The sequence below is a fragment of the Equus asinus genome, chromosome 27 (genome assembly GCF_041296235.1).
Source record: "Equus asinus isolate D_3611 breed Donkey chromosome 27, EquAss-T2T_v2, whole genome shotgun sequence".
Lineage (NCBI taxonomy): Eukaryota > Metazoa > Chordata > Mammalia > Perissodactyla > Equidae > Equus > Equus asinus.
In genome coordinates, this window is record NC_091816.1 from 15,420,215 (window position 1) to 15,442,120 (window position 21,906).

The 21,906-nt window shown below is 42.7% G+C and overlaps 1 long non-coding RNA gene across 1 annotated transcript in view; it reads left to right on the forward strand.

Annotated features, from left to right (window-relative positions):
• Positions 1 to 323: 323 nt before the first annotated feature.
• The window catches only part of LOC123281389 (uncharacterized), a 52,862-nt gene continuing 31,279 nt past the window's right edge, over positions 324 to 21,906 (forward strand). Inside the window, exon 1 of the long non-coding RNA XR_011498767.1 lies at positions 324 to 1,393. This is a non-coding gene — a long non-coding RNA (uncharacterized lncRNA). The remainder of the gene's footprint in view (positions 1,394 to 21,906) is intronic.

Consider the following 21,906-nt stretch of genomic DNA (forward strand, 5'->3'; position numbering starts at 1 on the left):
ATATGTACAGGGTGTATACTAAGTGCCAGGTGCTCTTCTAGGCACAAGATAGAACAGTATCAGAGCAAAACAAGTTTTAGAGCTTGCCCTTTAAAGAGCAAGAGAGAGAATAAGCAAATATAACTATATATGAGATCATGTGATAATAGAGTCCTGAGGAAAATTGAAGCAGGTAAGGGACAAGGAGAGATGGAAGGAGGAGGTGCTGTATAATAGGATGGCATTGTTTCATTTTTTTGGTTTTTTATTCTATATCCTTGCTTTTTTTTGGTGAGGAAGATTGGCTCTGAGCTCACATCTGTTGCCAATCTTCCTCTTTTTTTTTTTTTCTCCCCAAAGCTGCAGTACATAGTTGTATATCCTGGTTGTAAGTCATTCTGGTTCTATGTGGGATGCCACCACAGCATGGCCTGATGACCCGGCCGCTGAAGCAGAGTGTGTGAACTTAACCACTTGGCCCCAGGGCGGCCCCCTGCTTTGCTTTTTATATTTTTGCAGAGAAGTGCATCTAAATATATATAAAACAGAACATTTGCAGCTCAATTACTCTCCCATACTCCTTTGACTCAACAGGAATTGGCGATAATCTAAGATCTACAAACTCAAAATAGACTTTTAGTGCTTGATGCTTATCTGACAACTGTATTTTAATTTTAATACCATGACTAAAATGAGGGTGAACAGGAGGAATCCCCCGATGGAGCAGACGAAACTTGAGTGTTTGGGGGGAAAAAAAAAAAGCTCTGATTCTTTTGGGTTCTTTCGTAATGATTTTAAATCACTTTTATTTGTGCTGCTGTCAAGTTCCCCTGCCTAGAGCCGGGAGCCCCACCCAGGCCTACTGAATCAGAAATCTTGTTTCAACAAGCCATGCAGGTGATTTTGACGAATGCCAAGTCTGAGGACCGCTGCCAAAGAGACCGGCTGAGTGAGTGTCCTCGGAGGCCAGTGATGTGGATCGAGGCTGCCCCAGGGAGAGAAGCCCAGGGCGTCCTGGCCTACATGCCGATCTGTATGACCTGTTTCATATCTAAAGTTATACGACCACACAGCAACCAGACCCCATCTGCACTGAAACCATTTTAATGACTTTTTACGTCATCTTTCCTTTGTCTGGTAAAAATAAGTCACATACCCATGCCTTATAAATGTAGCCCTAACCCTCAACACATTGCAGCCCTTCACTGCCCATGGATTCTGTCCCCATGCTTGCAGCCCTTCACTGTCCTTGGGTCTTGTCCCCATGCTTTTCTCTGAATAAAGGAGCACTGCTACCAGAACTTGAAAGTCCAGGAAATCTTTCTTTCAGCTCTTTGGCTTGCCGAACCCGCATCATTTCTTCTGGTGGCACGTATGGGGATCTTGCTTCACCGGCTCGTGAGCTTAAGTTCTGGTAAGTGCCCTTTTCTCCCTTGTGCCTCCTCTTTTTCAAGGGTGGATATAATTCACTTATTCATCACAAACCTTCTCTGACAGCTGTATGAATCCATGTTTGCTGCCCATGGCTACTCTATGGGGCAAACCGTGGCATTCAGCCAGAAGAGAATCAGTACCTTGCGCCTGAAGGTGATGAAGAAACAATTAATCCATTCCTTCCTAATTCTCACTCTAATATATACATTTTACATGGGTGCGGGTCAACCACTTAAGTGGTTAGGATGGTCGCCAATCTCCAAGACTCTCGTGGCAGCTTTCTTTTCCCAAGGCTGGATTGGGATCCCTCCCTACGGCTCCTAACCACGCTCCAAACTATGGAAAAGTCCTCATTGAGACTCTAGTTCAAGGAAAGTACCAAACTCTAACCTTTGGTTGAGTATGGGAACCCCTTTTTGGGAGAATGGCTCCAGGATGATTGGGTAGAATGTCCCCCAGACCGGCAGAAAATTCTTCACTGTTTTTCTCTATTCTTCTTTTATCTCTGGGACCATTCATCGGGCTCCTATTATTGCCTGGCATAATAGGGAAGCTATACAAGGGATGCAATGTGGGGGGACGCCCCCATCACCCCTTGCTATAGGAACCCCATAGGAGGAAAAATGGGTAGGACAGCTGCCCTAGGTTCAGGAGGGATATCAAGGTAATGGACCCTTTTCTTTCATCTCTCTTAAAGTTACAGTGACCATTTTTGGCTCCTCTTGAGTTTTGCAACCGAGAAACAGAGAAATCTTTAAAGAGTCAAAGGCTCCCCCTCTGGAAGCCCCCACTCTGGTTTCTGGGCCTGACCTCCCCGCCCCCACCCCCCGCCGGTGACCACAAGTGGGATGCCCTCTCTTGGTGGTTGACTCGTTGAGTGTTTTAGGCACCTGCTGAGTCAGTTGTAAGCACAGGAGATCTGTGATTTATTCTGTGAACTGTCCTGCTGAGGTTGTGTGCCTGGCACAGGAACTGTTGCGTGACACTTATTTTGACAACCTTTGGGAAGAGGCTGTGTGAGTGTGAGGCCCGATCTCTTCTTTTCTGTTCTTTGTCTGTTTCGTTCATCTCCTCCTCTGTTGTCACCAAGTCGAGGTTAAGTTCAGGCTGGACCTGAGCAGAACCTGGACCTTCTGTAAAATCGAAAACTTGAAAACTTTTTGCCAGGAACTTAACTCTCAACCCCGGCACTGGGAGCCCTGGCCCCAGCCCGCTCCAGGCCTTTGCCTCTTGCCTCTCTGGCTTGCCTTGTGCTGGCTCAGGGACTAGATGCCCAGGCTGAGTGGGACTTGACTAAATCTTATAACTATATTCACACCCGCAGTTGGTTTCTGCACCTTTCTCCAGCCCACTGTCAGTCAGACGCTGGTGGTCTTTACCGCCATGAGGAACTGATGAGTCAGACACTGATGGTCTTAACGGCCATGGGGAATGCCCCAAGCATCCCCAGAGACTCACCCCTCGGGTGCATTTTAACTAATTGGAAACACTTTCAGTTGGATGAGTTTTTCTCCAGAAACTCCAGTTTGGAGAAAACTTGAGGGGTTTCTCTGTGCCTTTATGATGCAGTTGGACAGGTCGATCAACGTATAATGTCATTTGAGTTACGACAGCATTTCTGGAAAATCAAGAGTGACTGGGCTTAGAAAATCCTTGTGAGACTGGGAAAGCAGCTCTAGAGGCAGTTCAGATTCCACTCTGTTCCTTTATCTCAAAAAGGGTTATCATCTCCCCTCTCCAGGAACTGTGATCTAGCCTATCACTAATTCCTAAAACTGAAAAAAAAAAAAAAAGGAAAAAAGGGCCATCAGCATACCCTTGCCCAAAAAGCTAGAATCTTAAATGTCTTCTCCATAAATATTAGTAAAGAGGCTCAAAAGAAAATTTGGATTCATAACTGGTGAGCTTTGTCTTACTGTACCTGATTCATAGTGGTAATTTTTAAAACAATAGCTGTGGAGACTCTGTGCTTGTGTGCCTATACAAAGCCAGTCAATTTTGACAAACTCCAGGAAATAACTCAGGGAACAGATGAAAATTCTGCCCTTTTTCAAGGGAGATAAGCTGAAGCCATTCGAAAATACACTAGTCTAGCCCCTACTTCTCCGGAAGGGATGACTATTCTAAACATGCACTTCATTAGTCAATCTGCCCCAGACATATGCCAAAAATTGGCTAAATTGGCCTTGGGTCCTCAAACACCTATACCTGTACACCAAAAGTCTCTACTTTTGGAGATTGCTACTCAGGTATTTAATGATCGAGACTTGACTCTTAAACAGGATAAGGACAGAAGGACAAAATTACAGGGTAAGGTACAGGCTCACATTTTAGCAGCTGCCACTGCAGATATGTCACAGAAACAGGCTAACCAGGGGCCCAAGTCTCACACTACCAATGCCGGAGGCCTGGGTAAGTCCCCTTATTACCGTTGCGGTCAATCTGGACACTGGAGCAAGCAGTGCCCAAGAAGGAGCTTCCTCCTGGGTCTTGTCCTCTGCAAGCTAGAGGGACATTGGAAGCGTCATTGTCCTTGCCTCCAGAGTGAGGAGGGGCCAAGAACACACTTCCCTGCCCGGAGATGCAATCCTGAAGACTCAGTTGAAGGGGCCCAGAGGCCAGTCCAGTTCCCATCACCATCGAACAGACTGAGCCCTGGGTGACTCTGGATGTGGAAGGGAAACAAATCAATTTTCTTATTGATGTGGGAGCCATTTACTCTGTACCTATTTGCCACTCTGGCCCAACTCATAAGTTCCATCAAAAAATTGTCGGAATAGAGGGCGACTCCAAGTTTTGTTATCAAACTCTTCCTTTATCTTGCCAATATCGGACTCAGGTGATTTCCCATACTCTCCTAGTCCTACCTACGTATCCTATTCCATTATTTGGGCGAGACTTAATGAGAAAATTAGGAAGCCAATTTATTCTAACACGTGAGGAGGACGGCTTGTTTGTCGCTCTCTCTCCAAGCGCTGTTGTTTCCCAGATACCGTCTAATATTCCACCCCATATATGGGAAGCAGTTGATCCCCAGGTTTGGGACTGCTCCCTTCCAGGAAGAGCTATAACAGCACAGCCAGTCTCTATTAACCTGCAAGACTCTTCTCTTGTCACCATAAGAAGCAATACCCTTTAAAACCAGAGGCAATTGAAGGATTACAATGCCTCATATTAAAATTCCTCAGTCACAGCCTCCTTAAACGATGTCAATCTCCCTATAAGACTCTTATCTTGCCTGTAAAGAAGCCAAAGGGACATTATCATTTGGTCCAGGACCTTGACATAATTAATCAGGCCACTGTTCCTATTCACCCATGTGCCTAACCCCTGTACTATTCTTCCCCAAATCCCAGAGAACTCTAATTGGTTTACAGTCCTGGACTTAAAGGATGCTTTCTTTTGTATTCCTCTGGATGAAACTTCCCAACTTTTATTCTCCTTCGAATGGAAGTTTCCTAATGGAGCTCTTCCTACCCAGTTGACGTGGACAGCCCTTCAAGGTTTTTGGGATTGTCCTCGTTTGTTTGGAAGTGCCCTAGGCAAGGATCTACGGGATGTCAAACTTCCTGTTGGTGGTTTAATACAATATGTTGAGGATATTCTTATTTATAGTCCCACAAAGGAGGATTCTGATCACAATACTGTCCTTGTCCTTAATTTCTTAGACCAATGGGGATATCGAGTGTCCCCACAAAAGGCACAAATTTCACAACAACAGGTGTCCTATTTGGGCTACGATTTAACCCCAGGACACCGGGCACTTTCTATAAATAGGAAAAAGGCTATCCCCTAACTCGGACCACCAAAGACAAAAAGACAGCTTGGCACTTTTCTGGATATGGCAGGATTCTGTCATTTACGGCTTCCTCCGGTCTGGGTAATAGCAAAGCCTTTATATGAAGCAACCAGAGGCCCTGATTCGGAACCTCTGGAATGGACACAAAAGGAGGAAAAGGGCTTTTAATCGATTCAACAGCAATTGTCTTCTGCCCCAACCCTGCCTCTGCCTAATGTCAACAAGCCTTTTACTCTTCATGTTGCTGAAAAGCAGGGCCAGGCCCTCGGTACCCTCATGCAAAGACTAGGCCCAGAGACCCGAATTGTTGGATATTTCTCAACAACTCTAGACTTGGTGGCTTTGGGATGGCCAGCCTGCTTACAGGCTGTAGCAGTTGTAGTTCTATTAGTCGAGGAGGCCTCTAAATTAACTGTAGGACAACCTTTAACAGTCATGGCTCCCCATCAGGTACAAGCCATGTTACAAACTAAGGGACATCAATGGGTGACTGGAGGACGTCTAACTAAATATCGGGCCATCCTCCTAGACACCCCTGAGGTCGTCCTTAAGGTTTGTCAAACAATTAATCCAGCAGACCTTATGCCTGGTCCTGACTACCGAGTCCAGGATCTGGAGCATACGTGTTCTGAAATCACAGAATAAGTGTACTCAACAGGCCTGACCTGCTGGATTCCTGCATAGATAATATGGATGACACCTGGTTTATAGATGGCAGTAGCTTCATGGAACAGGGGATATGCAAGGCAGGCTATGCCATAGTAAACGCCTCCCACGTCATCAAGGCACAAGCCCTTCCAGCCACCACGTCCACCCAAAAGGCTGAACTCGGCGCTCTTACCCAAGCTCTTCACCTGGCGAAGGATACGGTTATTAGTATTTACACTGACTCAAAATATGCCTTCTTGGTCCTACATGCACATGGGGCCATATGGAAAGACAGGGAATTACTCAATACAAAGAACTCCCCTATCAAACACGGAACAGAGGTTTTTTTAAACTCTGTGCTTCTTCCAAAGCAAGTGGCTGTGGTCCATTGCCAGGGACATCAGGAAGATTTATCCCTTGAGAGCAAGGGCAATAATTTTGCTGACTGGGAAGCTAAACAGGCAGCTCAACAAAGTCATACTTTTAAGCTTACTCCCCACTCCCCCTGCTTTAGGCCTTATTAGTCCTATTTATTTGAATCAAGAAATAACCCTGGCTATATCACATTTGGGACGAATATATTTGCCTCGCTCCTACTAGTGGTCAGCTCAGTCAAAAAGCCTCTCTATGTTGGGAACAAAACAATCATACTTGTGATTTGTGGCCCGATAGCACCCAACCTGTGGGACAAATTCCCCCTTATATGTGATCTCATATCATAGCCTTGAAAAATACTGATTGGATTGGGACTGACTGGCATAGATGGCCCAGCACATGTTGGTTAGCCCCTAACGGCACTCAGTGGTTATGTGGCTCCAACTTATGGCCTTGGCTGCTGCCTGGATGGATTGGGCGATGCACCCTAGGCTTCATCTGGATACAGGGTAGAACTACATTTATTATATCTCCTCCTGCTAAGCTACCTAACCTACAACAACGCTGGACCCATTCTGTCTTCCACTGGTGTGATCACTTTGCCTCAATTTTCCTTCCCCAATTAGGAGTCAAAAGTGTCATCTGGCACATGGAAGCCCTAAACAAATTTCCTATCCAATATGAGTCAGCAAATTAAATCCATGTCTGACCCTATCCTAACCCTAAATGATTGGTTGGACTCCTGGTCAGGTCCTGATCTCTGAACTACTATCAAAGCTTTATTCATTGGGTTAATCATATTGCTTGTATTTCTTATTATAATGTGTTGTCTATTTCATTGTTTGTCTTACACATGTCAACAAAGTTTTGCCTTCCAGACCACTTCTTGTCAAATGGTTCTCTCATCTCCAGCGGACCTGGATACCTTGTCAGCTTTTGACTCCACGGGCACAACCTCCTGGTCCACTGAACTTCCTGCCTGTACCCCTATAGCCCCATTTAGGGACAACTCTACGACCTTGTACAGCTGGAAGTAGTTACAGAAGATTGACCATTGTCCATATCCCCAAAAGATTTCGGGGCCAAATGGGTTCGGGGGGATTTTATGATGTGGATCAAGGCTGTCCCAGGGAGAGAATCCCAAGGCATCCTGGCCTACATACCAACCTGTATGACCTGATTCATATCTAAAGTTATATGACCACACAACAACCAGACCCCATCTGCACTGACACCATTTTAATGACTTGTTACATCAGCTTTCCTTTGTCTGGTAAAAATAAGTCACATACCCATGCCTTATAAATTTAGCCCTAACCCTCAACACGTTGCAGCTCTTCACTGCCCATGGGTCCTGTCCCCATGCCTGCAGCCCTTCACTGCCCATGGGTCCTGTCCGCATGCTATTCTCTGAATGAAGGAACACTACTACCAGACCTTGAGAGTCCAAGAAATCTTTCTTTCAACCCTTTGGCTCGTCCAGCCCACATCACCAGTATTACATTTTTGTCACAACATTGTGACATTTAAATCTTTGGATTGAATAGTTTTATATTTACTGTGCTGATATTAAAAGTCATACCTTTGGAAACCGTTCTTTCAAATTCAATCAGTTCAAACAATAAAAGAACTTCATAGAATAGATTAAATGAATACATTATTCTTTAGACAAAGCATGCCAAATGCCAACATAAGAAATGTATGAAGGTGAAATGTCTTGGTCGAGATTAAAGGGTAACGGCAGTGGACCTTAAACCTCACTTCTTGGACTCCTCCAGCCCTAACTCCTGCCGCTTCTCCATCCTGGCAGCAGCCCCTGAGCACCTCTCTGGAGATTCTGCAGGATAGGCTTTGAAAATCATTGGCTTTTTGACTAGTCATTTGGCCCTTAACTACATACTGCCTTGGCCTTGCCTGGGATGTTTTTACTCATCTTTCAAAGGTGTGGGTCTTTTCTACACCAACAACCAGTTCTCCCACTCTGGACACCAACTGGGTGTCCTACAATTCAATTCAACTCGGACACTAACTACCTGGAGTTAGTATTAGGCTCCGTGGTTTAAGGGCTCAGTCCAAGACTGCCCTCGGATGCCAGTATCAAGTCCCAGGTTGCCACCTGTACTTCTGACCAACTAGGTGTAAATCAGGGGTTCCCACAACCCCTTCTTCAAGTTCAATAATATGCTAGAACTGCTCACAGCCTTGGAGGACGTTTGGTCCTGTCCAAAACATCCGTAAGACATTTGGTCCATGCCAAAAGGTCCTTGATATTTGGTCTTGTCCAAAACCATTTGGCATGGACCAAAAAATGCTCATGGGCATTTTGGACAGGACCAAATGCCAATGACCTTTTGATGTGGACCAAATGTCTTATGGACAATTTGGACAGGACTAAATGTCTGCTAATTGCTCACAGAACTCAGGAAAACACTTTGCTTACATTTACCAGCTTGTTATAAAGGAGACAACACAGGAACAGCCAGATGGAAGAGATTCATAGGGCAAGGTATGGCAGTGAGGGGGGAGATGCATGGAGCTTTCATGCCCTCTCTGGACCTGCCATCCTTCCAGCACCTTGACGCATTCACCAACGTGGAAGCTCTCCCAACTCTATCATTTAAGGGTTTTTCTGGACGTCCCACTCTGTAGGATGGAATCACTGAACTCAATCTCCAGCTCCTTTCCTCTCTCCTGGTGTCCAGGGGCGAGGCTGAATGTGCCAACCCTCTAATCACATAATTGGTTCCTCTAGCAATCAGCCCCCATCCTGAAGCTATCTGGGGAGCCACCAAGAGTCACTTTATTAGCATAAGCTCAAGTATGGTTGAAAGGGGTTTCCTATGAATAACAGAAGATGCTCCTATCACTTCTGTCACTCAGGAAATCCCAAGGATTTTAGAAGCTCTGTGTCAGGAAACATTGACAAAGACTAAATATATAGTTCTTATTGTATCACACTTCTCATAGTTTCCTTGTGCGTTATTTCATTATTACTTTTTGTTTGTTTAACTTTGGCATGCTTGTGGTCTGAGCCCCTTCATGAATGAGGCAGGAGAAAATATCATAGAGCATAGAATAATGTAAAGAGTGCGTGCAGAGAGAGATACAATGAAAACCAATATAGCCACTGGGCTAGCCTGGAAACTAAAGGCAGAGGCTCCGTGTGCAGTATGTTTCCTGTATTTTCCGTAGTTTGCCAACTACGTAGAAGAAGGAATCCAGCTGATTCGTAGAAGACATTGACCGGCAAGGTGACAGTCAGAGTGAGCAGCTACTCACTCGGTTCTCACCTTTTTTTAAAAAATCAAATAGGACCATTATTTTTCTCCTATGAACCCCATATTTAGGAAGATTTTATCTATTAGACTAACTGCAGTATTTTAAGTAGGAAATTAGTTTTCCCAATTTTAGTCAATGTAGAGATTGATCATGCCTTCTCACTGGGGACAAAATTTGTCCTTTTGGAGCAGGTGAAAAGATTCCATTCTTTTTATGTATAAAGCACAGATATAGAGATATATAGAGAACATATGTAATATATCTATGGTATTAAAATTTCATGGGGGTGATTAGGAAAAAAAATATGTCTAAAAAGACTGCTTGGGGCATGACGATACAAAAAAAGGTAATGGGGCCTGCCTGGTGGTGCAGCAGTTAAGTGCGCACGTTCCACTTCGGCAGCCTGGGGTTCGCCGGTTCAGATCCCAGGTGCGGACATGGCACTGCTTGGCAAAAGCCATGCTGTGGTAGGCGTCCAACATATAAAGTAGAGGAAGATGGGCATGGATGTTAGCTCACAGTCAGTCTTCCTCAGCAAAAAGAGGAGGATTGGCAGTAATTAGCTCAGGGCTAATCTTCCTCCAAAAAAAAAAAAAAAAAAGTAATGAAGCACTCATATAAATGACTTCCAGTCAGAACTTTTGATCATATGAGCTTACCAGTATTATCACACACAGTTGGAATTTCAGTCAAAAGCAAATAAATGTCAGATCTCAGCTTGTAGGTAAATGTGTTTCTCCATTCAAGAGCGAGCACTTTGCAGGCAATGTTCTAGATGCTGGAAATACAAAAGGACAAAAACAGTCCTGTCTTTATGAAGCTTATATTCCAATTGGGGGAGATAGTAAATAAAGGAATAAAAATACGTGTAATATATTAAATGATGATAAGGTATTAGATGAAAAATAAAGCAAGGATGGAGATTGACAGAGAGAAAGTGAGAGCTGTTCATATAAGATGAGCAGTTAGAGAAAGTTCTCCTTGGTATAGTGACATTTGAATAGAGTCCTGAAGGTTTTGAGGCAGGAACTATAGGGATAACTGGGGGAACAAGGCTCCAGGTAGAAAGAACAGAAGTTCCAAGAGTGGGCTCAGCATGTCAGAAGTATAATAAAGAGGCTAAAGGAGCAGGAACAGAGTGAGCAAAAGGAAGGATGCGGAGACAAGGTCAGTCTAGCAGGTAGGAGGGGAAGGTCATGGGAGGTAACAAAGTCACATCACTTAGTAAGGTGGGAAGTCGAAGTCTTTGAAGGGTCTGAACAGAGGAGTTCATGATGTGATTTCCATCCTCAGAGGCTACGTTCTCTGCCTTGTGGAGATTAGACCTTACATTGGTGAGTGTGGAAGAAACAAGACCAGTTGGAAAGCTACTGCAAGAGTCCAAGTAAGAAATGGTGGGGACTGGACTAGGATATCCAAATTTGGGATATATTTTAAAATAGGCTCTTCTGAAAGATCCAAAACAGCTTAAGGCCCCAAAAGACTCCAAACTGGGAAATGCAATATTATCCTGAAGTTCTAGATCTTATTTGGGGGGAATCTTTGCCTCTTTGTGTACATATTCAAAAAAAAAAAAAAAAAAAGAATTCTTCCTGGCATGGTAATTCTTCAGGGTGACAAAAACAAATCAGCAAATCTCACATTTTCTTTCATAGGAAAATTTTGTTTGTAGCTGGACTGAATTTTTATTTGGGCAAGGAGCAGCTCTTTTTACAAGACAAGCTTTGTGTATTTTGTTACGAGTGTCCTTTATTTCTGAAGCTGTCAACCACATTTCCAGAATCGCAAGTGGTCTGGATTGATGTAACCTGCTATATTATGCAGCTTTTGGAGTGCATTTGTGTTTTGAGAGCTCAGAAAGTACATAATGAGCATTAATGAGTCTTCCCATGCAATTTCTAGCTCACTCCTGGCATTGATCCACTCTTAGGCTTAGTGTGATAAAACTTTCTTCCAGATAAAACCTGACTTTGGCCCTGAAGTGTGTTTTTCCAATAGCTATTAGTCAATTTTGCAAGCTACCTCAACTTCTTTTGGAAGATAGGATGTCATAAATAAGTAAAAATAGTTATTGGTTTGTCCGGAAATGGAAAAGTGCAAGCTGGTGTACGTGCAAAGCAGCATGGCTGGGGCATATTTATGCAGATGGGAAAGACTGATTCTTCTCTGTTGTTCCATGGGTCATATGGCTTGTATATCACCCTCCTCTCAGTCTAACAAAGGGTCATAAACAGCATGCAAGCCAAGGGTCTACAATCAAAACAAAGACATTTCATGAGTTGTGAGCTGTCGCTTCGCTTTAGCAATGATTTGAGATCATTGGTTAGGGTTTGTATGGAATGTTTTCATAACGGGGCTGGATCTCTCATAAAGAATAAGATTTACAGGAAAAAAATTAACAAGGCTTTGCAAATTTTGTAAACTGGCTTTTCATTCCTGCAGTAAAAATGAATTTATATGACCAAGTAATAAGTATGCAAATATATATTGAGAAAACACTTGTATTCTATGTTAAAGGTATTATTTGTTGTGTGTGCTCAAAATATATATATACTTTTTTTTTTGAGGATGGTTAGCCCTGAGCTAACATCCACTGCCAACTTCCTCTTTTTTTTGCTGAAGAAGATTGGCCCTAAGCTAACACCCATTCCCATCTTCCTCTATATATGGGATGCCTGCCACAGCATGGCTTGATGAGTGGTGCATAGGACCATGCCCGGGATCTAAACCGGGGAACCTGGGCCGCTGAAGCAGAGCATGCAAACCCAACCGTGATGCCACTGGGCCAGCCCCCAAATATATTGTTAATTGTTTATAAGAGGAAAAATAATTTGACTTATCTTACACCTCAGAAAAAAGAACTGGTAGGCCTAAGATTGGGAAAAGGTCATAAAATGTTTAATGATCGTGGACCAGAAGGAGAGGGCTAAGATCAAACTCACATTAAATGCAGGGCAGCCAGCAAGCCACCAAAAGACAGCAGGGTCTCTCCAGTCCTGATTGGGAGTGTAGGGGGCTGGAGGTTTGGGGACCTATTTTTCAAGGAAGGAACTCATTGAATGGATGCTGCTGGAAAGAGAAGCATGAAAAGAAGCCAGCAAGACAGTCACCCCCGCATGTCAGAAGTTCAGGTGGATGTCATTAAGTCACGTGAGCACACAAAGAATAAGAAGGCATGAAGGAAGGGGGATCGTCCCAGGTTCTGGTATAATCCTGCTATGGCCACCAAGAGCAGAAGGCCACAAAATCAGTGAATCTCTACACCTAAGTGCTGTGTGAGTATCTATTCCACACCAACTATAAGTAACAAATCAGGTGAGGGGTTTTAAGTAGAATAGCTCTAGAATCAATGGCCTGTAACTATTTTATCCATGAGCGAAGTATTTCAATTTGAAAACAATCACCATAATGTTTCACATACAGATTGACAATATATATACACACATATATATGTTATAATTAAAAAATTTCACATGAATATGTTAATAAGTAATTAAACCACCTCATGTTCAGACTTGGTCTTGTCTTTAAAAAATATTATTTTCAAAACCTAAATAGAAGGGGCTGGCCTGGTGGCATAGTGGTTAAGTTCACACACTCTGCTTTGGTGGCCCGGGGTTCACAGGTTCAGATCCTGGGCGTGGACCTACACACCACTCATCAAGCCATGCTGTGGTGGTGTCCCACAGACGAAATAGAGGAGGATTGGTACAGATGTTAGCTCAGGGCCAATCTTCCTCACTAAAAAAAAAAAGTTAAGAAAAAACTAAAAAGAAAATAAATCACTTTTAAAACAGCATGTGGGAGGTAGAAAACAAAATAATAAAAATGCCATTAAGGTGAAAGGGGCATAAGCAAGCCCCAATATTTATATTTTTACAGGCCCCGGAGGGCTCAAGACTTTTTGAAGCTATCTAACACCAAAACTTCTAGTGTCTTAGGGAGTCAGCTCTGCCGTGCACAGACCGAAACCTGGAGCCCACTTACAATATGTGAAAACTTTAATGTAAGTTCCAAGTTTGCAGCTGTAAAGATCAACAAGTACAGTAAAAGCAGTTTCAAAGTCAGCAGGGCCCTTCATGTCCTTAGGGATCTTCTTTCTAACTCGTGCTCTTAAGGAAATCTCTGTAACTATTTGTGGTTGTTTACATCCTTATATGGAAAAAGAATGCATTTTGCTGAGGAAAAACAAAAATAATGAACTGGATTTATGGCTAGTTTGTCTCAATTATCTTCTTCCTCCAGACCTTAATCCAAGGATATTCAGTGAAATAATGTTCCAGTTTTAGATACAGTTACTAGAATTGCAACACTGCCTAGGAAACAGATATTTCATTTTTAGGTTACATACTGTAACATTTGAAACTGCCTTCTTTCCACCAAGAGCTGGGCACTAAACTTCTTCCTGAATGAGGAGGTGACAGAACCAGCAACGGGATCGTGGTAATGTTGTATCATTGTTGATTTCCGGAGTTGGTGGCTGTCCTGTGGTTATGTAAGAGTGCCTTGTTTTTGGGAAATGCACACTAAAGTGTTTATAGTTAATGAGCAACATGACTACAAGTTACTCAAATGGCTCAGGAAAAAGAAAAAAACAGCAAACAGAGAGAGAATGATGGATCAAATGTTGTAAAATGTTAATGATTGCATGATGAAATGAGAAAGCTTTTTGTGTTATTCTTGCAACTTTTCTGTAAGCTTGAAATTATTGCAAAATAAAAAGCAAAACAAATTTAAAAAAGACACAGTTTGAAGGGCCTCCAACTGGCCAAATTTTAGAGTATCTGAAGTTCAAAAAAAATAATGGCTGTAATTGTAATCCAATGAGTAAATAAGACTTCTCGAGTCCTCAATGATACTTAATAAAACAGAAAGAAGGAAGAAAGAAAAGAGAAGAGGGAGGGAGAGAAGGAGGGAGAGAAGGAGGAGGAATGGAAAGGAAGCAGGGAGGGAGGGTGGAAGGAAGGGAGGAAGGAAGGAAGGGAGGAAGGAAAAGAAGTACTTATCACCATTGTTGGCTACTATCATGCCAATATCTTACTCTGAAATTTTTTATTGAAAAATTAAGCATTCACCTTATCTTTTTGAGAGGAGTTATGATCATCACCAGTTGCAGAGTGAAAGAAAGGTTTTCTTTTCAGAAGAATGGCAGCTCATATATGTTGAAGAAATGACAGACTAAAAATCACCATTTAAAAATCACCATTTAAAAACCACCAATGAAATAATCAGGTATGCAAGGATTAGCAATGCATGCTGGAAAAACAAAGTGTGTGTGTGTGTGTGTGTGTGTGTGTGTGTGTGTAAATACATAAAGATAAAGGGAGTAAAATGTAAGTGATATTAATATTGATCTATGATGTGAGTGTACAGATATTCCCTGTATTGCTCCTTCGATTTCTTTGTATGTTTGAAAACACATAAACATACAACGGCTTCTCCAATTTCAGTGTCGCTCCATGTTTTGCAGCATATAGAAACTCAGTCCTAACGAGATAATCCATCCCATCGGTGGTTAAAAAACTGTGGCATATCTATTACTTTGTCCCCTCAACCACAAAATACACATAATGGAGGGGATTTTCTCCCAGCTGCTGAATTTCACTAAAGAGTTTAATTCCTGAGAGCTGCAAGATGATTTGCTTTCCAGTTAGGCACAAGAGTTCATGACATTAGGAAAGTGGCATGGGAGGTTTCACCCTCAAGTTTCCCAGATGATGGGTACTACTTGCCACAAAGTACCAGACTGACTGATCTTCTGAAACCAGAAATTAAGCATCCCACTGCTCTTAGGACCTAAGGTCTTAGAGTTGTTAATATTCACATACTAAAGGATAATTGAATTCCTCCTTATTCTCTATTCTTATTAATGCACACTTGTCTCAAGAAAAGTTTGAGGAAATATTAACATTAGATTGAGTCTTGTATTCATGGATAGCCATTCTGGTATTCTCTTCAGCTAGGAAATGTCTCCATGATGGTACGGCTCAGAAAGAAGGCTCAGCGGTCTTAGCGTAACTTTAGTGCCATCCTCAAATCAACAAATCCTCTCATAGTTCACCTTTATTTTTATTTATTTATTTATTTTTGTGAAGAAGATTTGCCCTGAGCTAACATCCATTGCCCATCCTCCTCTTTTTTTGCTTGAGGAAGATTAGCCCTGCGCTAATCTCTGTGCCAATCTTCCTCTACTTTGTATGTGGGATGCTGCCACGTGATGGCTGATGAGTGGAGTAGGTCCACACCCGGGATCCGAACCCTTGAACCCCAGGCCGCTGAAGTTGAGTGCAAGGGACTTTAACCCCTTGGCCATGGGTCCGGCCCCTCATGGCTCATCTTTAAAGAAAATGTCCACTGTTTCTAGAGCCATACAATAAAAACCACTTACAGTAAAAAATTTTTGCATAGACATGACAGAGTGATTTAATGTTTCTATTCTTATCACAAAATATATTTCACATTATCTTAATCATATCTAAATATCTTAATCATATCATATCTAAGTGTGACACGGGACGATTGATCTTTGCGTGTAAAACCAGATCTGACCTACAACTGCACTGTTCTTGTGGTCACATATCCCACTGCTCCCTGGGGACCAGAGGCCCACTTGAGAGACAGTATTTAGCAAACTGAAATATATTGCTATTATATGCTAGAATTGGTCCATCCCTCATGGGCGCGCCACAAATGCTCAGATGGAATAAGCCCGCTCTGCAATCTTGTGCAGCAAAACTACCAAATGGTGTAGGGGGAAAGCAATGGCCAAAAACCAATATTGCATTAAATTGTAACTTCCAGGGAGGGTTTGTTAGGGAGGCAGAATAAACAACTCTGGGAAATCTTTCAAGGACCCTTGCCTTACAGATGTCAATCCTTAAAATAATGGGTTTGGAGGAGCTCTATTTTTAGAGTTCGGTGACTCTTTAATTATGTCATAAGGGAGGGGTGGTGTGCAAAGTAGGGTGCACACTCCTCTGGGTGCGCACAAGAAGATTCACTGGGGAACTTGTACTTCTGTTTGTTTTTCGTCTATAAACAGGACGGGAAGTAAGCTTTACTAATATTTATGATCCAGGTTGGCATTGGTGCTGTCCCTCTGGCTACATGTCAGCCGTTCACTGTGGCCACCGGGCACCAGGAAGAACCCGACGGGGGAGTGGGGATCCCACTACACACGTGTCAACACACGCCTTCGGCTTTCAGTCTATTGGGATATAGTTCAACCCCGCTGAGTTGGGTCAAGCATTACAAATTGATGTGCTTGGGCCTTTGGAAAGAGAGTTAACACTAAAACAAACGTAAAAATACTTCACCTACGCAGACTGCACTGAGCAGTGACTCCCCGATTAGACGTCACTTTCAAGCCAATCGGATCTAAAGAAACCCAAGGGGATAGAACTATTTCTCAGTGGGGCTGAGTAACATTTATTTCGCTAATCTGCGAGCAAAGCTATAATCGTTTGGGTTATAATAGTTTTAAATTGTACGTGATTCACCATACTCGGGCAGATTTCTATAGTGAAGGCACATAGCCATGATAATTAATGATAAGGACCAAGGGAGTCTGTGCCGCCGAGGTAGCTGAGTCATGAAACAGAGGGAGCCCTGGAATTGTGGTTCTCCCCGCAAGAGATTGTAGGGAAGCCAATGGTTTGAGAACAGCTCGAGGCTGGTCCAGCTGCCTTGGGAATCCTCAATCGCATTTCAGGGGCACCGAGCAGCTTTTTGGTTTTGATTTGGGGTGAGACACTGAAATCAGTGCAGTTTACCCTAAACTTCCCTCTCATCTAGAAATACTTGGGGAAAGGCGCATTTCTTATTCAAACCATAGGTTCTCAAAAGTTTACATACTGTGTGTGGGACAGAATGCAGTAGTAAAACAATTATAAATGACCTGATGTTTGCTCTAGGTATGGCTCTGTGGTTAGCATACATGGATTATCTACCTCATTACACAATGTTTCTAATGTTTTATGACTCTGACCACACTTCATCTTTAAACAACTATGACTTCATGTCTTAATTCACAGAAGCCAAACATATGTGCACTTTCTTTTCCCTGATAACTACTATAAAGCATGGATTTTCTCTATGCAGATATTCCAAGTTGGTTTTAATTATTCCACCTTTCAATAGATCGCTAAATCTGCTTTCAATGCCTTCTACCTCAGGCATTTCAAAATATGGTGCACGGAAGACCCAGTCCCCAGCACCGCCATCCTTCTAATTGAAACCCAGCCCAGGGATCGGGTGAGGCTTGTAGTAATTCTCAGAGCCTGGGCCCTGCTGGGATTGCTTGGAAAGGCAGCTGGAAACAAGTGGTAAATGCCAGCTAAGCCTATGTCCTGGCTCAATAGGGACACTAGAGAGTCATGGACCGTATATTCCCTCATCGCAATATTTCTTCTCTGGAAAGAGGAGAGGTAAACGTAATGACCATTCAGGAGAATATGGGCCCTGGGGTTCTCTAAGCACTAATGTATTTGTTTTCTCACACACTTGCAAGTTCTATAGTCACATGACCTCAGTCCCAATCCTGTTACCCCACTTACAAACTGGGTGACTTGAGCTTCAGTTTCCTCATCGAGAAAGGAAGGATAATAATACCTACCTCATAGGATTGCTATGAGGATTCAATGAATTATTTTTTCTGGATAAAGTGCTGAGAACATGCCACTTACATAATAGGCTGTCTGGGAAAAACACTCCTGTGTTTCTCTTCTACTTGACTATGACACTCTATACTTCTGTACTCTGGTCACCAAATATGAGGGAGAGTTCCCCACCCCAAGCAATTCTGCCATACCAGCTGGGTGTCCTACAGTCCAGTTCTGACACCATCCACCTGCAGTTGGAGTCAGATCCCACAGGTTAAGGACTCAGTCCTGAAAGTCTGTCCCCTTTCCCCACCCGATCATTTGGACAATGATCACAAGTCCAGGTTGTCAGCTGTGCTTTGGACCAACTGTCTATAAATTATAGACTCTCATGACCTCCTCTTTAGGTTTGATTTATCTGCCAGAGCAGCTCACAGAACTTAGGAAAACAGTTTACTTACTAGATTACCAGTTTTGATGAAAAGATATAACTCAGGAACAGTCAGATTGAAGAGATGCATAAGGCAAGGTATATGGGAAGGGGCTGAAGCTTCCATGCCCTCTCTGGGTGTGTCACCCTAATAGTACCTCCTCTTGTTTGATAACCTGGAAGCTGTCAGAACTTTGCCCTTTTGGGGTCTTTATGGAGCCTTCATGACATAGACTGGTTGATTGAACCATTGGCCGTTGGTGATGGATTCAACCTCCAGCCCCTTTCCCCTCTCTGGAGAGCCAATCCTTAATTACTGGGTTGGTCCCCCTAGCTATGGGTACCCATCCTAAGGAGCTTTCCAAAAGTCGCCTCATTAACATAAACTCTGGGGTGGTTGAAAGGGGCTTGCTATGACAAAAGACATCTTTACCACTCTTACTGCTTAGGAAATTCCAAGGGTTTTAGGAGCTCTGTGTCAGGGACTGGGACAGAAGACCAAAAATGTGTTTCTTATTACAAGTCACAATACCACATAAGCACTCAACAAATGTTGGTTATTTTAGTCTAAATCCTTATAACAACCCTAAGAGGTAGACATTATTATTCTCATTTTACAATTGAGAAAATAAGCTCAGAGTAATGAAGCAATTTTCTTGGGTCATAAAGCAAGTAAGTCATGATGCTTGTATTTGTACCTAAGCTGGTTGTTTTGACGCTAATATTCAAGTTGTTTTCTCTACACTACACAGCTCCATGAGAAAAATATATATGTTATAAATGAGAACTAAGCAGAACCTTATAGTAGTGTTAAAAGAGAAACAACAGGCCCAAAATGGAGTCACTTGTGCGAAGCCCCATGTCAGCAAACCAGACTAAATACCTAACCTGATTGTAGTTTCAGCCTTTCCTAGGAATGTGACCTTTAACCAGTCAATCTGGAATTACCTGGTCAGCATGAGTGAGGTAATCTGCCTGATAGACCCCACTTCCCCCAAAGGAAGAGGACCTTGCCTGAAACAATCCACTCCTTTCTGGAAACTTCCTTTTTCCACCCACTTCTGCCTATAAAAGACTTTCATTTTGTACAGCTCCATGGAGCTCCTTTCTAACTGCTAAGATGGGATGCTGCCCAATTCATGAATCATTAAATAAAGCCAATTAGATCTTCACATTTACTCAGTTGAATTTTGTTTTTTAACGGTACAGAGAAGGCTATCTGAGTCATGGCTGACCTTCATTTCTATTTTGGTCAAAATATCTGGAAATCAGATTTGATCTAAATCCTTTTCAGAATATAATGATTATGACAACAAATTGTGAGCTCTCAATTTTGAGAAGCTATTTTATGAGATGTGGGAAAATCGAATTCTTTCTTCAGTGCTATGTAATAGCTATGTGTGGAATGCGGCCTTGGAGTTTCAAGTTTCAGTGTAAAACTGCTATTCTTGTTATTATTTCTATATGAACAAATTTAAATATCTACCCAATTTCTAAATTACTTACTGCCTGCACCATAGCTTTGTTTTTGGTTTACTTTTACATACTTTTGTGTGACAAACACTAGAAAAACTTTTTTTAAAAAAAGAATTGGAGATGCTTTACTTCCAGAAGCAAAAAATCCCTTGAAATTGAGAGAGCTTTTGGGGCCCAGGGCAGGCCACCCAAAATATCCCGCAATAGCATACTGTTTTTTATTAAAGCTACTTGAGAAGCAAGAAAGGCTTTCTGACCCTCCTGTCTCTGTTGCCTCTGAAAGCAGGAGGTTCAGCTCCCATTTGAGAGGGGCTCTCCGGCATCCTGATCACCAGAGCTGGGGGACTCAGGCCTGCATAAAGAAACCTTGCTCATTTACTGCTGCCAAGTCTAGACTCTGCTTAAATTTCTCTCTGTTTACATACCCCAAAACTAAGTTCTTTGTCCCATCAATTCTTCACATATTTATCATTTCTTTTTGTAAAAGATAGATATACTGCTTGCTTTGTTCACTCTCTGAGCATCATTTCTTTATGATCTCCAATACGTACGTATTAAACTGGGTTTTTCTCCTGTTAATCTGGTCTTGCATCAATTTTATTATTAGTCCAGCCATAAGGACACAAGAAGGGAAGAAAAGGGATTTCCCCCACCCGGACAGAGCTAAGCAAGTAACAACAATGTAGCATACTTTTCTTCTTCCTCATGCTGTAGATAACTGGAATAGTTCAGGCGCCGCATCTAATCTCTTACGTAAGTCTTACGCAAGAGACGGGAGCCAGTTCTTTCCTGAAACAGTGCCACAACTAATTCAGATATTGAAGGGCTTTTGCTTCCTAATATTCCTGGTGAGCATGGCATGCACTTACTTTACTCAGTTCACTTAAGTTATTTTTAAATCACTTGAGTAAACATGCATACACACACACGCTCACATTTATAAACATCCTTGTCAACCCAGTGAAAGCTCACATTGTATTTGTGCAAGTATGCTTAGCCTGGGCAGGAAGGGGAGAGAGAAAGAAAGGTTTGGATGATTAATGCTACTTCTTTGATCTTTTGTAGAAACATATACTATAACTGAAGACATTTTTAAGACAAGCTCTTAAGATTCATCAGGGCTTTTGTAGGACGTACCTCCAGCATAGAAGGCTGGTGACCCCGTTAACTGGCTCAGGAATTTGATTTTCCTTATTTTAAGAGTGAGGACTGTGAGGCAGCTAAAAGTGGAGTGACTGTGCTCAAGCACAAAGAGGAAATCAGAAACAGATGGATTAGGTCTCAGAGATCCTGTTTGGACCACGAGGGCAGAGTAGCAAAGAGGGAACGTGGAAAAAAGCAAAAGATACCGTTCAAGGTAACTCCTAACCTCTTCATTCAAAGCACAGTCTTCTAAGATAAGCCGCTGAGTCTTGGTCTTAGTCCACTAACGCAGAACAATTGTAACTGATCTTTTGGCTTCTCCGGTGAAGATAGTAGCTGCTGTCTGCCACTGGGGTATTAATTAACTCAACATCGCCTTAGGCCAGCTGTTGTTCCCGTGGCAGGGAACACAGCACTGAACAAACTCCTCTTGGTTCTTGCCTTCATGGGATTGACTAGGAGGATATGGTCCGGTCAATGGTTCTCAACCCTGACTGCACTTAGAATCAACCAGAACCTGTTATTAAACATCATGCGTGTGTCTCACTCCCCTGGGGGATACTTATTCACTTGGCCTGGAATGGAGCCAGGGTGCAGCGGTGGTTGACAACTACTGGTCCAGTGGGATATTGCTGTGGTACAGGCAACTGCTAACAGGACGTTCTGTTATCATGTTCTTTATTCCTTTATTTCTTTATTTTTGGTGAGGAAATTTCACGCTGAGCTAACATCCATTGCCAATC